The sequence below is a fragment of the Canis lupus genome, chromosome 5 (assembly GCF_048164855.1).
Source record: "Canis lupus baileyi chromosome 5, mCanLup2.hap1, whole genome shotgun sequence".
Lineage (NCBI taxonomy): Eukaryota > Metazoa > Chordata > Mammalia > Carnivora > Canidae > Canis > Canis lupus.
Window position 1 is genome coordinate 54,422,669 of NC_132842.1, and position 12,633 is coordinate 54,435,301.

Sequence of the window (12,633 nt, forward strand, 5' to 3'; positions counted from 1 at the left end):
GCCCTGACATTCATACCAGTCAGCTGCCTCCCTCTCTCCTCTCCTGGCATAATTGACGGTGAAAGAAAGAAGTCATTTTCAAAGGCAACAGGGCTTAACTGAGAATTATCTAATTACCCAAGTCAATAAAGGGTGTGTCCACCGGTAAGCCACTACTGGAAGTAGAGGTCAGAGCCCAGGTACTTCCTCTCCAACATGCCCAGCACTGCGCCCACCGCAAGATAGCCACTCGATAAATGTTTGTTGCATGAATACATTATAGAAACAAGTATTTTCCTTTTTTTGATGTGGAAATTGAAACCTTCTTACAGGGACACAGACTGAGGTAAAGCAGAGGTGATGGTACACTGCTGCTCACATAGAATTTCTCAGATTCTATAATGGGCCCATGTGTCCCTTCATCGAGCATTTACTGAGCACCTACTATGTGCCAGACTCTGAATTCCATATTACAGTGCATTAAAATTGGCTTTGCTCTAGCAGAGGTGGCAACAAATTATAAAAAAATCCCCCAGCAGACAGTGGGTAGCAGGTCCATTGCACTTAGTGCACAGAACACTGAGGCACTCAGGAATTATTGGTTGAATAAAAGATAATATAGGAAAACAATAGCCAGAGATTATTTTAAGCACGACATCTCCAGTGCTCATGTCCTTGACTCTTAATGCAGCAATCTCTTGGCAGCCAAGGGTATTTTGAAGAAATGGTGGATGTTCATAGGTCATTCAATTTCAGCTGTATGAATAGAACAAAAGCATAGATTTTAGCCCTCGTGTCTCTCTTTACATTTCTGTGGTCAGACAGAGAGCCTTTTGCACTGGGAAAGTCAGAAGTTTCATTTGCAAGATGATGATTTACCCAAACCATACAGCGATTGTGGAGATCCTTCAGAAATGTGTTTAAGTCCATATAACTTCATGACAAATTTAATTTGAAATAAAGCCTTGACCTTGACTTAATGATGAGATGGACATTGAACTTAGCAACTCTTAACATGTATTTTCAACTGCTTCCCCAAAAGACTTTGTCAGCTTCCAATTTGGACTTCCTAACATAAAGCAACAGTTTTTATTCTTTAGCTCCAGTAGGTGGCCTGTAAAAACCAAGGGGTCATTCTTAGTCAACTCTACTTGGTCACACCTTCCTTTATTCACCCAAGCCAGTTTTCCATTTGGACAACAGTGATTCCCCTAATAGGAAGGAATGGAGAGAGAGCCCTTATAGTGACGGGTTCAAGGAGACTGAATGGTCACAGTGTACATAAGTTGAAAAAAAGAAAAACACCTTCTCCCCTGCTCCATTGCTGTCAAAAAGCAACTAAATGCAGCCTCTATGTAGGTTGGACCTGAGCCCCTGAGCATCCCGTACTGAAATGTAACTCCCCAATCCTGACTGAAGTCCCTGTCCTGCACAAGCAAGGCGCTGAGCCTACCACCCAGGGAATGCTCTGAGGAGCCACAGAGAAATTCACTCCATCACTTATGGCACAGGCTCCCGTGGCACTGTCCTCTTAACAACCACAGAAGCACTGAGCTGAGTGCTTTTTGAGAATATCAATACTTTCTTTCATTAACACCACAAATCAGATTTCTTAAAGGATGAAGCTTCTATAAAAACAATCTTGGTATATCTACCCGAGTGCCTGCGTTATTGGCTGCCAGCATGCTCACCTAATTTTTGGAATTCAGGAGGTGGATCAATAGGGGAAACCTGGCAGCTGCTGTCACAAACCACCCCACATTGCAGCGGTTCAGCACCACAACCATTTACTTCCTGCTCGTGTCACAGTCTCTGAGGGTTGGATGGTTCTTGTAGACAGTTAACCTCCATGGAATGACTCAAAGATCTCGTCCCCTCATAGCTCGAGCCACAGTCATCTATAGGATATCGACCATGTCGAAGGAGAAAAAAGAGCAAAGAAAACTGTCTAGCGAAGTTTATGTCCGGGCTTGGAAGGAACATATGTCACCTTTGGCCCCTACCACTGGCCAGTGTGCAGCACTGTCTCCAACTTAACTTGAAGTGAGGATAGGGAATTTCAACTTCCAGCATCCCTGGCAGCAGGAAAGGGATCAGTAAGCGCCAACCTCATGTCTGCGGTGAGGTTTATGTCTTATGACAGTAATATATGGATTGGGAGGAATGGAACCATCCTAATAGTTTAAAGCACTGAAGGAAAGATCATTCTGCATAATGCTCCCTCTGCTGTGACAGCAAAAAGGCAGGGGAGCTTAGTGCTGGGAGTGTGTGCTCACACTGCTTCTGTTCACATCATGGCTCTGTCACTTACCAGATTATGTGGTGGTGGGTAAGTTGCACAATCTCTTTGTGCATCAGATTTATGTGCAAAATGGCGTTAACAATATTTACCTCAGAAAAGGTTACTGTAAGGATTAAATAAAATGAAATATTTGAAATACTTGTCCATTGTGGAGGTTGAAAGAAAGGGCAGTGATGGGGCCAACGTGTAGTTGAAGAACCCAACCTCTGAGAGGGTATGAAATGAGAGGTGCTAGTGGGCATACGTGGCAGGAGGAAGGGGGGTTAGGAAAGTGCCCTCAAGTTGGACCAGGATTTCCCTGGATTCTCAATGGATACAAGCCAGCCAGATGTCAGATCAACCAGAGTCACCTTGTTGAAGATGAAATTGTTGTCTGCAGGAGCAACAGAAATGGAAACAGAAATGCCTCATGGATCGCAAGACGGGGAGAAAACTGAATCTTCAAGTAAGGACTAGAGCCCCTGATGGAGATCCATCAAGGAGGGGATGGATGGGATGGTCCCATGATGGAACCAGAGTCCCTTCTCGCCTTCCCTTATCTTTGCTTTTCTGCTCACATTCATTTCATTCTTCTTCCACACCACAAAGGACTTTCTTTGCTTTGTCATGATGGAAAATAGCTACTACCAACGTTTATCTCTCTTCTACAAAGGCAGATAACCAGTCTAAGCTGGCATCCTACACCTAATTCCAAATTCCTAGAAGAGGATCTGATTGGTCCAGCATGGTCAGGTGCCACCCTGGCTCCATTCAACTTTGGTCCAGGCAGGTGAGTTCATGCTACAGCAACATGGCTTCTGTAGTAATCCTGTGTTTCACGATGGGGAAGTGATGACTCCTAAAAGAAGGAAAAGCTCTGGGTAGGCTCCTTCCTTCAGGTTTCTGATCACATACTGACTTCTGACATATTTTTATGTGTTGCCATTTCCTTTGTGTATCACCTTAAGTTTTTCATGGGTTTATATCCTTTCTCCACAATTTGGGTATGAATGTGTACCCCCAAAATTCATATGTTAGAAACTAACCTCCAAGGTGATGGTATTAGGAGGTAAGATCTCTGGAAGGCAATAAGCTCAAAGCCAAAATTCTCACCAATGGAATTAGCACCCTTACAGAGTGTCTCTAGGGTACTTCCTGGCCCCCGTCTGCCATGTGAGGATCCAACAAAAAGTCGGCAATCTGAAACTCAGAAGGGAGTGCTCACCTGACTGCCGGGGCACCCTAATCCAGGACTTCCAGCCTCCAAGACTGTGACACATAAATTTATATTGTTAATAAGCCACCCAGTCTTGGGTATTTTGCTATAGTAGCTTGAACAGACTAAGATAGCTTATAAGCAACGAAAGTAAGGATGGTGTGTACAATTTTTTTTCTATTCTGCAGTGCTAAAGCCGTGATCTATAATAGGCATTTAAAAATATGTAATGGGGGCACCTGGGTGGCTCAGTTGGTTAAGTGTCTGCCTTTGGCTAGGTCATGATCCCAGGGTCCTGGGATGGAGTCTGGCATTGGGCTCCCTGCTCAACGGGCAGCATGCTTCTCCCTCTCCACCACTTATGCTCTCTCACACTTTCTCTATCTCTTTCAAATAAATAAATAAAAATCTTCTTAAGGAAAAAAAAAAGTTTTATTAAAAAAATATGTAATGAATCAGAAAATAAATGATTAGTCTGGGGAGGGGACAAATGTTGCCAATCTAGTGGCTTTAAAAGGTCAGTGTCACACCCTTAAAAGACTGACTTGCTTAAAGAAATCAGTTGAGTCATAAAGAGATGGTACAAAAGCCAAGCTGATGCTTCCCAGTTCTTTTTTTTTTTAAACTCCCTTGCAAATGACTAATTAGAGGCTTTAAAAATTAACACTACCACTGACTACTTATTAGTTTTGTGTGTTGGTCCTCCGATGCTGCAGCTTCACCAAATACTTTGACCCTTACCTCTTTGTGCCATTACATTGCTAACACTGAATCTTCAGATAAACAGTAAAAAATATTTTTTGCCCTAATGCACTATTATGGATGCACATGGTAATTACATTTAATGCTTATTTAGTGCATTTGTTACTATAGCACTCAATTCTTAACTCTTAGTCTTTGTTGCTTATTCATTCATTTGCTATCTCCTGTTGAGTAGCTCCCATGAACAAAGCCCTGGGTATACACCACTGTATAAAGACCCAGGGTCTCCCTCCTGGAGCTCTGATGAGGGTGAGAAGTCATGGGCAGGCAGTTACTGAGGAAACTACTAGTCCACCTTTCTTGAATGTGCGGTCCTGCAGACAACAGTCACAAACAAACTTTTAAAAACCTCCTGTTCCATAGCATCTAAGCTAAAAGAATCACTTGAAAGGTTACACGGAGGTCAAGGTGAAAATGTGCACCTGATTTAATGAAATTTTATGCATTCTTTTTAGGAACCATGGTCCGTATTTTCTCTTTTTTTAAGATTTTATTTATTTATTTGAGAGAGAGAGAGAGAGAGCAAGGGAGAGGGACAGGGGGAGAAGCAGACTCCCCGCTGGGCAGGGAGCTGGATGTGGAGTTCAGTCCCAGGACCCTGGGGTCATGACCTGAACAGAAAGCAGATACTTAACCGACTGAGCCACCCAGGGGCTACACAGTCTGTATTTTCAAGTGGAAGACTGACCATTGTTGAAGTGAAGACTCACTTATGTTTCTTCCTTTCTGCCTTTCCCTTTCCTCTTCTTTCCTCCCATCAATTCTCACTGGCCTGGAGTTCAATTCCCAACAGGGTTAGTAGTCAGAGAGGGCTCCGGGCCCGGGAAGTGTGGCAATAAGGGATGAATGCAGTCTTGAGACTTCAGCAAAAAAGGGACGTGCATTTAATTTCACTTTCCTCCCTCATGACAGTGAAGCCCCTCAACACCTCAGGTGGCCACAAGGTGAGAAATTTTACTGTCCTACTTGATGAGGAGAGTAGTTGGTCCTTTTCCTTGGCTATTTAACAGTCCCACAGCATCATCCAGTGAGAAGGAAAAGTCGATTGCTAATTCCCTCCACCCCTAAATAACTGACGCGACATCTCTTTGGAAACCCAATGGCACAGCTAGATTCATGTGAAAGAAAGAGGCCGCGTCAAGCTTTCTCCTACAGATCTACCCAAAGACTCCGTTCCCCCATCACCACCTTCAAATGTAACTGTGGAAGACACAACCAACCAAGCAACCAGCCAACAAATGACAGAACATTCTCAATGCAAATGGAACACAAACTTCTGATGTTGGCTAGCCTGAGAGAGACGCAAGCTTCTTGTTGGAGTTCCAGGCCCCCTTGCACATGTTAAGTACAAGGTTGGGTTTTGTGGTAACTTCTGGATCTCACGAGGCTGCAGAATTAGCAGTCCTTGTGTGAGAATGTGCTTCCATTATTTATTCAGAGTAAAGAGCCACATAAAAGCCCACAGGAGCTGTCAAAGCCAGCGTTCGACGAGGCCTGCGGGCAGAACTGTTCTTTCTTATGTCTTCTTCGGGGGCCCTTTCTAAAGAAAGCATCACCACATATTTAAAACATGATGGGCTTGGTCTGACTTCATTTTGGGTGGTGCAAAACTTTGTTTTTTCCCAACTTGGGAAAACAAGTACGGCCATTGCGGTTAACCTTGGGAGACTCACTACCTACTCTCTTCCCACATTTACAGATTGTTCCATTCTTACTCGGTTTCCTCTTCCAAAGAAATAGAGATTCATTGTTACACCATTATTCTATTCAGCTTTTGCCAGTTAAGTGGTAACAAATTTCAACCCTTTCTGAGATGGTTTTTTTCCTTCTAATTTCCAGGGCCCTACATCACAATGCTGAGGTTGGCCATTATCAAATTACAGCTGAGACTTGTCTGACCTAGACTTAGGTGCCAAATACATGGAGAATGATGGTCACCAAGGGCCTTTGTACTATCTGTGTGCACTTTTAGACCTTAGTAATCTAAGTTGTAGGCTTACGAGAAATAATCCAAAAGTGGCTTTCAGAAGGCCGTTTATTAAGTGTAAAACAACTACCTTAGATAAGAACACATGCTGTATCCCCCCTCCCCCCCAATCTATGACAAATAAAAAGGCTTCCATAGATGATAAGGTGAACTGTATCCTGTGGTTAGCAGGGAGAAGTCCTTAGTGGTTGGGAGAAAATAATTCAATTTGTGTTTAAATGCCGTTTATAACTTGTTTCTTTCACAGTTGCAGCCTGTTGTTAAACGTTTAAAAGCTGTTCCAGGATTTTATGATGCCCGAATTCTTAAGGCAAAAACATGTTCACCTTTTTCAGAATTATTTTAAAAATCACTTTAAAAAATAAAAGTACGAAAAATTAAGTACAAAGTATTTAATAGACCCCAGGTAAGGAAGAGTCAAGGTCATTTGATGGCTGGGGCCCCTAGGCCAGAGGTGTTGATGTTGGATGAATCTCTCTCCTCTTCTCTGAGACTCTATTCCCTGCCCTGTATGCACCTAGACCCCTTCCGAATTCCATCTGGATCTGAGTCGGACAGCACTGGGGACAAACTGTGGAGAATGGGGACTGAGTTTTGCCTTCTCTGTTTCAAGCCAAAAGACTACCAGGGTCTCCTCTGGCACAGAAAAAAGTTCTCCTTACAGGCATGATGTAAGAAGGAACTGGAACCCAACTCCAGGAAGCATTTGCTGCCCACCACTGCCCTTATCTCTACCCGTGGGATAAGTGAGGATATGAGAGCACCCCAACTCACTGTGCAAGCCCCCGAGCTCTCTCTGCATCAGGTCTGCACACACTCAGAATGACTCTCACGTGAAATAGGCCTGGGCTCCAAAGCCAACTCCACTACTTACACCAGCTGTATGGTCTTGTTTCTGAGCACCTGTTCCCTTCTCTGTAAAATGAGGATAACAACTAACCCATGGCATGATGATGAGGTTTGATGAGATGCTACATGCAAGGCACTTCCTACAGCGCCTGCGACAATCATTTGCAGTTATAATAATAACTGATAAGCATGAGGCCAAGTAAGTGGTTGCTTTTAGGGGGAAGTCATTGAAGTCACAGATTCTCTCTTTTTGACACAAAACGCCCATTTATATTGATGCTGTGAAAAGCAGAGTCTAAAATTCACCTCCTTGAGTCACTCCTGAAGTTAGAATCAAATTCCAGTGTCTATGCAGAGTTGGAATATGGCAGCTTCCTCATTCAAAGCAAAGGTCCTCAATAATTAAGGCAACTTAAAAATCTAACAGTTCTCCCCTCTGAGAGCTCTCCTCAATTCTTTCTCTGAAATGGGTCTTGAATCTGTTCCTTCTCCTTCTGCACTGCTTTTGTAGAGTTATAATGGCTGCATCCTGATCTCCCTGACTCTGAAGGTCTACATCCAGGCAACAGAGATAGAAAATACTAAACAAACTCAAGAACATAGTCATTTAAAAATTCGCATTGTAAAAATTTCCACTGCTGTGATTTTTTTAACATACTTACTGTCATTGATATTTCAATTAACTATAAAGGAGAATATCATATTTTTGTGTTTATCAAAAAGTAAGAGGGTGGGTTAAGAGAAGCCTGGATGCAAGGTACACAGAGCCTGCACAATCTACCCCAATGTGTCTTTTCAGGCTCACCTATTGTACTTTCTCTATGAAGTCTATACTCAGTCTAGTTGAATTACAAATCACATGGCCTAGCCTCCCAAACACCCTGTTCTTTCAACCTTTAGGTCTTTGCAAACTTGGCTGCAACAGTCTCTGGAATGACCGAAAGGCTCCATTTCCACTTACAAAGCCTCTATTCAAAGGTCACCTCACAAGTGGAATAGATCTGTAGTCCAAAGAATCTGGGTTTCAATCCTGACTCTGCTGTGTCCCAGTTCCATGACCATGTACAATGAATAATCTTCAGTTTTCTCATCTGTAGGCAGCTGTAAGAACTCCACTACGCTAGGGGAAAAAAGTCTAGTCACTTGCCAATCTCTGAGTCTCACTGGCTTGACTACCCTGTCCTTCCCAGAGATAGTATAAAGGCAAATTCAGCTCCGGTTTCATGATTTGTTTGTTTGTTTACTAGATCCCCTCTCCCCAAGAATTTTTGGGAACTGCTAAGGAAGATTGTTCAACACAGACTCTAAATCCAGACCCGGCTGATGCACGGTGTGTGTGTGGAGGCTGGAATTTTGTCCTCATTGTTAATGCCACAATCATCTCAGTCACCTAAAGGTGACTGACTTTCCTTGCCAGTTGGGGCAGATTGGCTGCCAGTCAGTAGGAAAATCCACCACCATCCCTGCCACCATCTTGATCTTCCTTGCTCAAGCCTTTGGCACCATGACTACTGTTCCTTAACAGTTCTTTTTAGAACAAGAGAGGAAGTTCCTGTCATCCATGTTTTGGTCAGTCAAGGATTTCTCAAAATGATGTGACAATACTGATTGGATCCCAAAGTTTGATAGCTCTTCTTCCCCAGGTAGTGATGTATTGGCAATACACGGCACATGTGTATCCAGAAATCTCCAAAACTTAAACCTTGAACAAATAAATCTTTAATTGGATCAACTCTGTGGGCTACCACCACCCCTTCAGGGCTTTTCTCCCAAGGGTTCTCCCACTGTTCTCACCTAGGAGTTCAAGTCTTGCTTAAACATCAGACCATCTTATACAAACCAGCACATTCAAATCAATACTGAGACTATTACAGGAACAGTATAATCTCTCCTTTCAAAGAAGCTTCAGTTACTATCCATGTGACCATAAAATTGGGGTAAGAATATTTACCTAAAAGGATCCCAGAAAATGATAAATTAAATTATATTAAATGAGATCATTTCAAGTGCCTAGTGCACTCCCATACATAGTTCACTCTCAGGCAATGTAAACAACCAGCGCTTTAAACACCTAAGTCAAAGAGCTGCTTCTCTGGGCTCCCACAAAGATTAGTATGATTTCTGTTTAGCTCTGACTACACTGTGTGGGAGTTGTACTGCTCCCTGTTACACTGGGACTATCTCTTCCTATCTCTGTATCCTTCTCACTCTACCCCACCCTTGGCTTAGCATAGCACCTGGTATATCACAGCCCCTAGGAATCCCTAAATGAATGAGTTCAGAGGAAAATAGACCTAGGGATCCCTGGGTGGCGCAGCGGTTTGGCGCCTGCCTTTGGCCCAGGGCGCAATCCTGGAGACCCGGGATCGAATCCCACATCAGGCTCCCTGCATGGAGCCTGCTTCTCCCTCTGCCTGTGTCTCTGTGCCTCTCTCTCTCTGTGACTATCATAAATAAATAAAAATTTAAAAAAATGTTTAAAAAAGGAAAATAGACCTAAAACAAGCAGATTCCAGTTTTCCTTGGAAAGTAAATTTCAGCACATCTTTTGAAGCCTGTGTGCTCTTTCCCAACTCTAGGTGAAGGTGTTTCATTATTTCTTGAGTCTCTAGTACCAAGCCCCAGTGTCCTGTACATGGTTGGCACTTAATGGAGGTTTGTTGACAATGATAATTGAGTTAACGTTTCCTTACAACTGTTCAAACCATGACAAAATCCTAGGCATTATCATTAACCCAAATTCCTGAACACCTACCCCACAAACATACAACAAACAAAATGTCTACAGTCTTGTTGCTGGCCCCATGAGTTGCTGGTCAGAGTGCTTGGACTCATGGTCTGGCTTGTAGGTACCCATCTACTCTCTCACCCCTATTATCCCCAAGGCACCATGTTGGCCTAGAGTCTAAAAGATGCTTCAGTTCCTAACTTACCACCATTACAGGAGTGATTTCAAGATGGGAATCAGAGAGCCACATGAGAACCAAGGAGGCACCAAACTAGTGCTTCCTACGCCTAGATCTGCAGTTTCACCTGGGAAGTATATTTCAAAAATAGACTCACTCTCCTGTCCCCATCCTCCACCCCCACCCCAGGTGTTTTATTCAGAAGTTATGACGTGCACCTAGGAAGAGGCATTTTCCAAAAACTCCACAGGCAGTTCTGATACAGCCATCTGGTTCTAGTGAGTGGAATCACCTTTGGAAACACACTTGGGCCATCCATCAAGGCTCAGTTAAGACTTTTCTAAACCCAATGGTCCATTGTGTTACAAGGGATGTAGAACCAAGGAAGTGGGAAGGACACACAGGGAGTGGTAGGGCAGTTTCTCAACCAACAGGATCTGTCAGATGGAGAGACCCATTTGGCAGGGATACATGGGGTACAATGGCATGGAATGTGAGAGCATAAACCCAAAGCTTAATTTAGGAAGCTATGAAGGAATTCAGGACAGGATATGAATTAATTTTAAAAAAACAAAAAAGGTAATTCCACAAACAGAATTTTTAAGGAGCAAGGAAGGAAGGAAGCCTAAGGAAGCCACGCAGCATTTCAGGAAAGGCCGAAGAGAGGTTCAGCTCTGGGGATTTCCAGGGCACAAGACAGGAGAGATTTCATAGCTGTGGCAATAAGTTGTTGCAGCCTGAATGCACAGAGATCGGCTCAAGGCTGGACTCCTTTCTTGTTCCAATATCTAAAGCTGTGAATGGCACCTAGGAGATAAAAAAGTAAGGCAGCACAGGGCCAGTGTCAGCTATCTTGGATGTCTTACTGTGAGAGATCTAGAATAGTCTAAGTGAATCCGAAGAACAGTAAAATCAGACAATGTGATTCAAGGAAATGATTTCTTAAAAAAAAAAAAAAAAGGTTTTATTTATTTATTCTTGAGAGATACACAGAAAGGCAGAGACACAGGCAGAGAGAGGAGAAGGCTCCTCTCAGGGAGTCTGATGTGGGACTCAATCCCGGACCCCAGGATCATCATGCCCTGAGCCAAAGGCAGAGGCTCAACCGCTGAGCCCCCCAGGAGTACCAAGAAAATGATTTAGTTAAGAGGAAATATCTGATGCTGATGTTACTTGCCAGTAGTTCACTAGACACTTTTTGTTTTTAAGTGGAGAAAAAGATACTCAAATCATATTGTTCCCAAGCCTCTGCTTCCACACAGAGGGCCGGGAATGAATCCCCAAAGGCACAAGTTGAACTAGTTGGGTGTTCTCCAAATGGAACAAGAATCAAGAACCCAAGCATAGGTAAAAGCAGTCTCCTGACACCATGGAGTTATCTTAGAGATAACTTAGAGATATCTTAGAGATTGGCAAACATTAGCCCCAGGATGGTAGGGTGAGATGCACAACTTGGGAACATTCTTAAGGACAACGTGAGTCCTTTGTGTGAAATGAGATCCCATTTTGAATTCTGTGTAGGGTACATTACACTTGCTGCTGATATTCCTTGGGCCTCTGCTGGGCCACAGAACCTCTCCGTACCTCTCTGGCCCCTTTTTGGCCCTAGCCAAGGCATGTGGGAATCCTGGGTCCCTCCCGGTGTGCCCTGCCTATGCCACAGGGAATCAGCAGCCCAGAATCGGTCCACCAGCCTAGACTTCACAGATGCTTTTGTCCAAAACACAAAAATGCAGTAGATGTGGCATTGAGACAAATGTGAGGCTTCCTCTAGAACTGTGGGGCCACCTATGGTCATGATCAGAGAAATAGGCCACTAACCCTGCCTGATATTCTCTGGTTTGCCTTTACCAAACTAGATGCTTCAGTAGCTCCCTAACCCAACCTCCCTTGGAGCTTTGGTCTTGTAGTGGACCATGGGGTTGCCTCCCTCTACTCTCCCTCTAACAGAAACCCAAATTTGTTTAGGTATCCGTATATTCAGAAAAAACTGACTTCACTCCCAGCCCCAGGAAGGGACCTGATCGGTATAAGGAAGACCTCAGGAGTGGTTATATGACCAAATTCCAGCCAAAGAAACATGAGGGGAGATCTGAGCACTTCCAGAGAAACTTTTCAATCTTCTTAGAGAGCTGCAGGAGGAGAAAGTTTTCCCCTTTCTCTGCAGATTGCCATGCCTGGATATACCGTCCGGGACTGCTGTCGCCACCACGCCACTGGCATGATGAGGAAGACAGCATCAGAACTGAAAGACAAGAGCGATGGTGAGAACACAGGTCTTTTAAGACTCAGCTGAACAACTGTGTCAACAGACTCTGGAAGGTACTCTGCCCTGGACTTCCAACCACGCGGAAGAATCCACTCATTCTCTGTTGGAGCAATCTGAATCAAGGTTTCTTTCCCTTGTATCTGGAAGCCTTCTCATTGGTATAAGCCCCAGGAGAAAAGTGAAGAATCTGAACACATCTTTTCCATTCTTTTCCCAAACCTCCAAAGAATGCAACAGTGGTTTCCACTTGCTATCCCAGTCTCTTGGGACGCCCCCCAGCCCACCCTCCCCCTTCCTGAATGACATTTCCTCCCCTTTGTAGCCTCCAGCATTTGTATGCTGTTTAAAACTTTCATTTAAATGATGTGAATCCAAAAGGAAGAA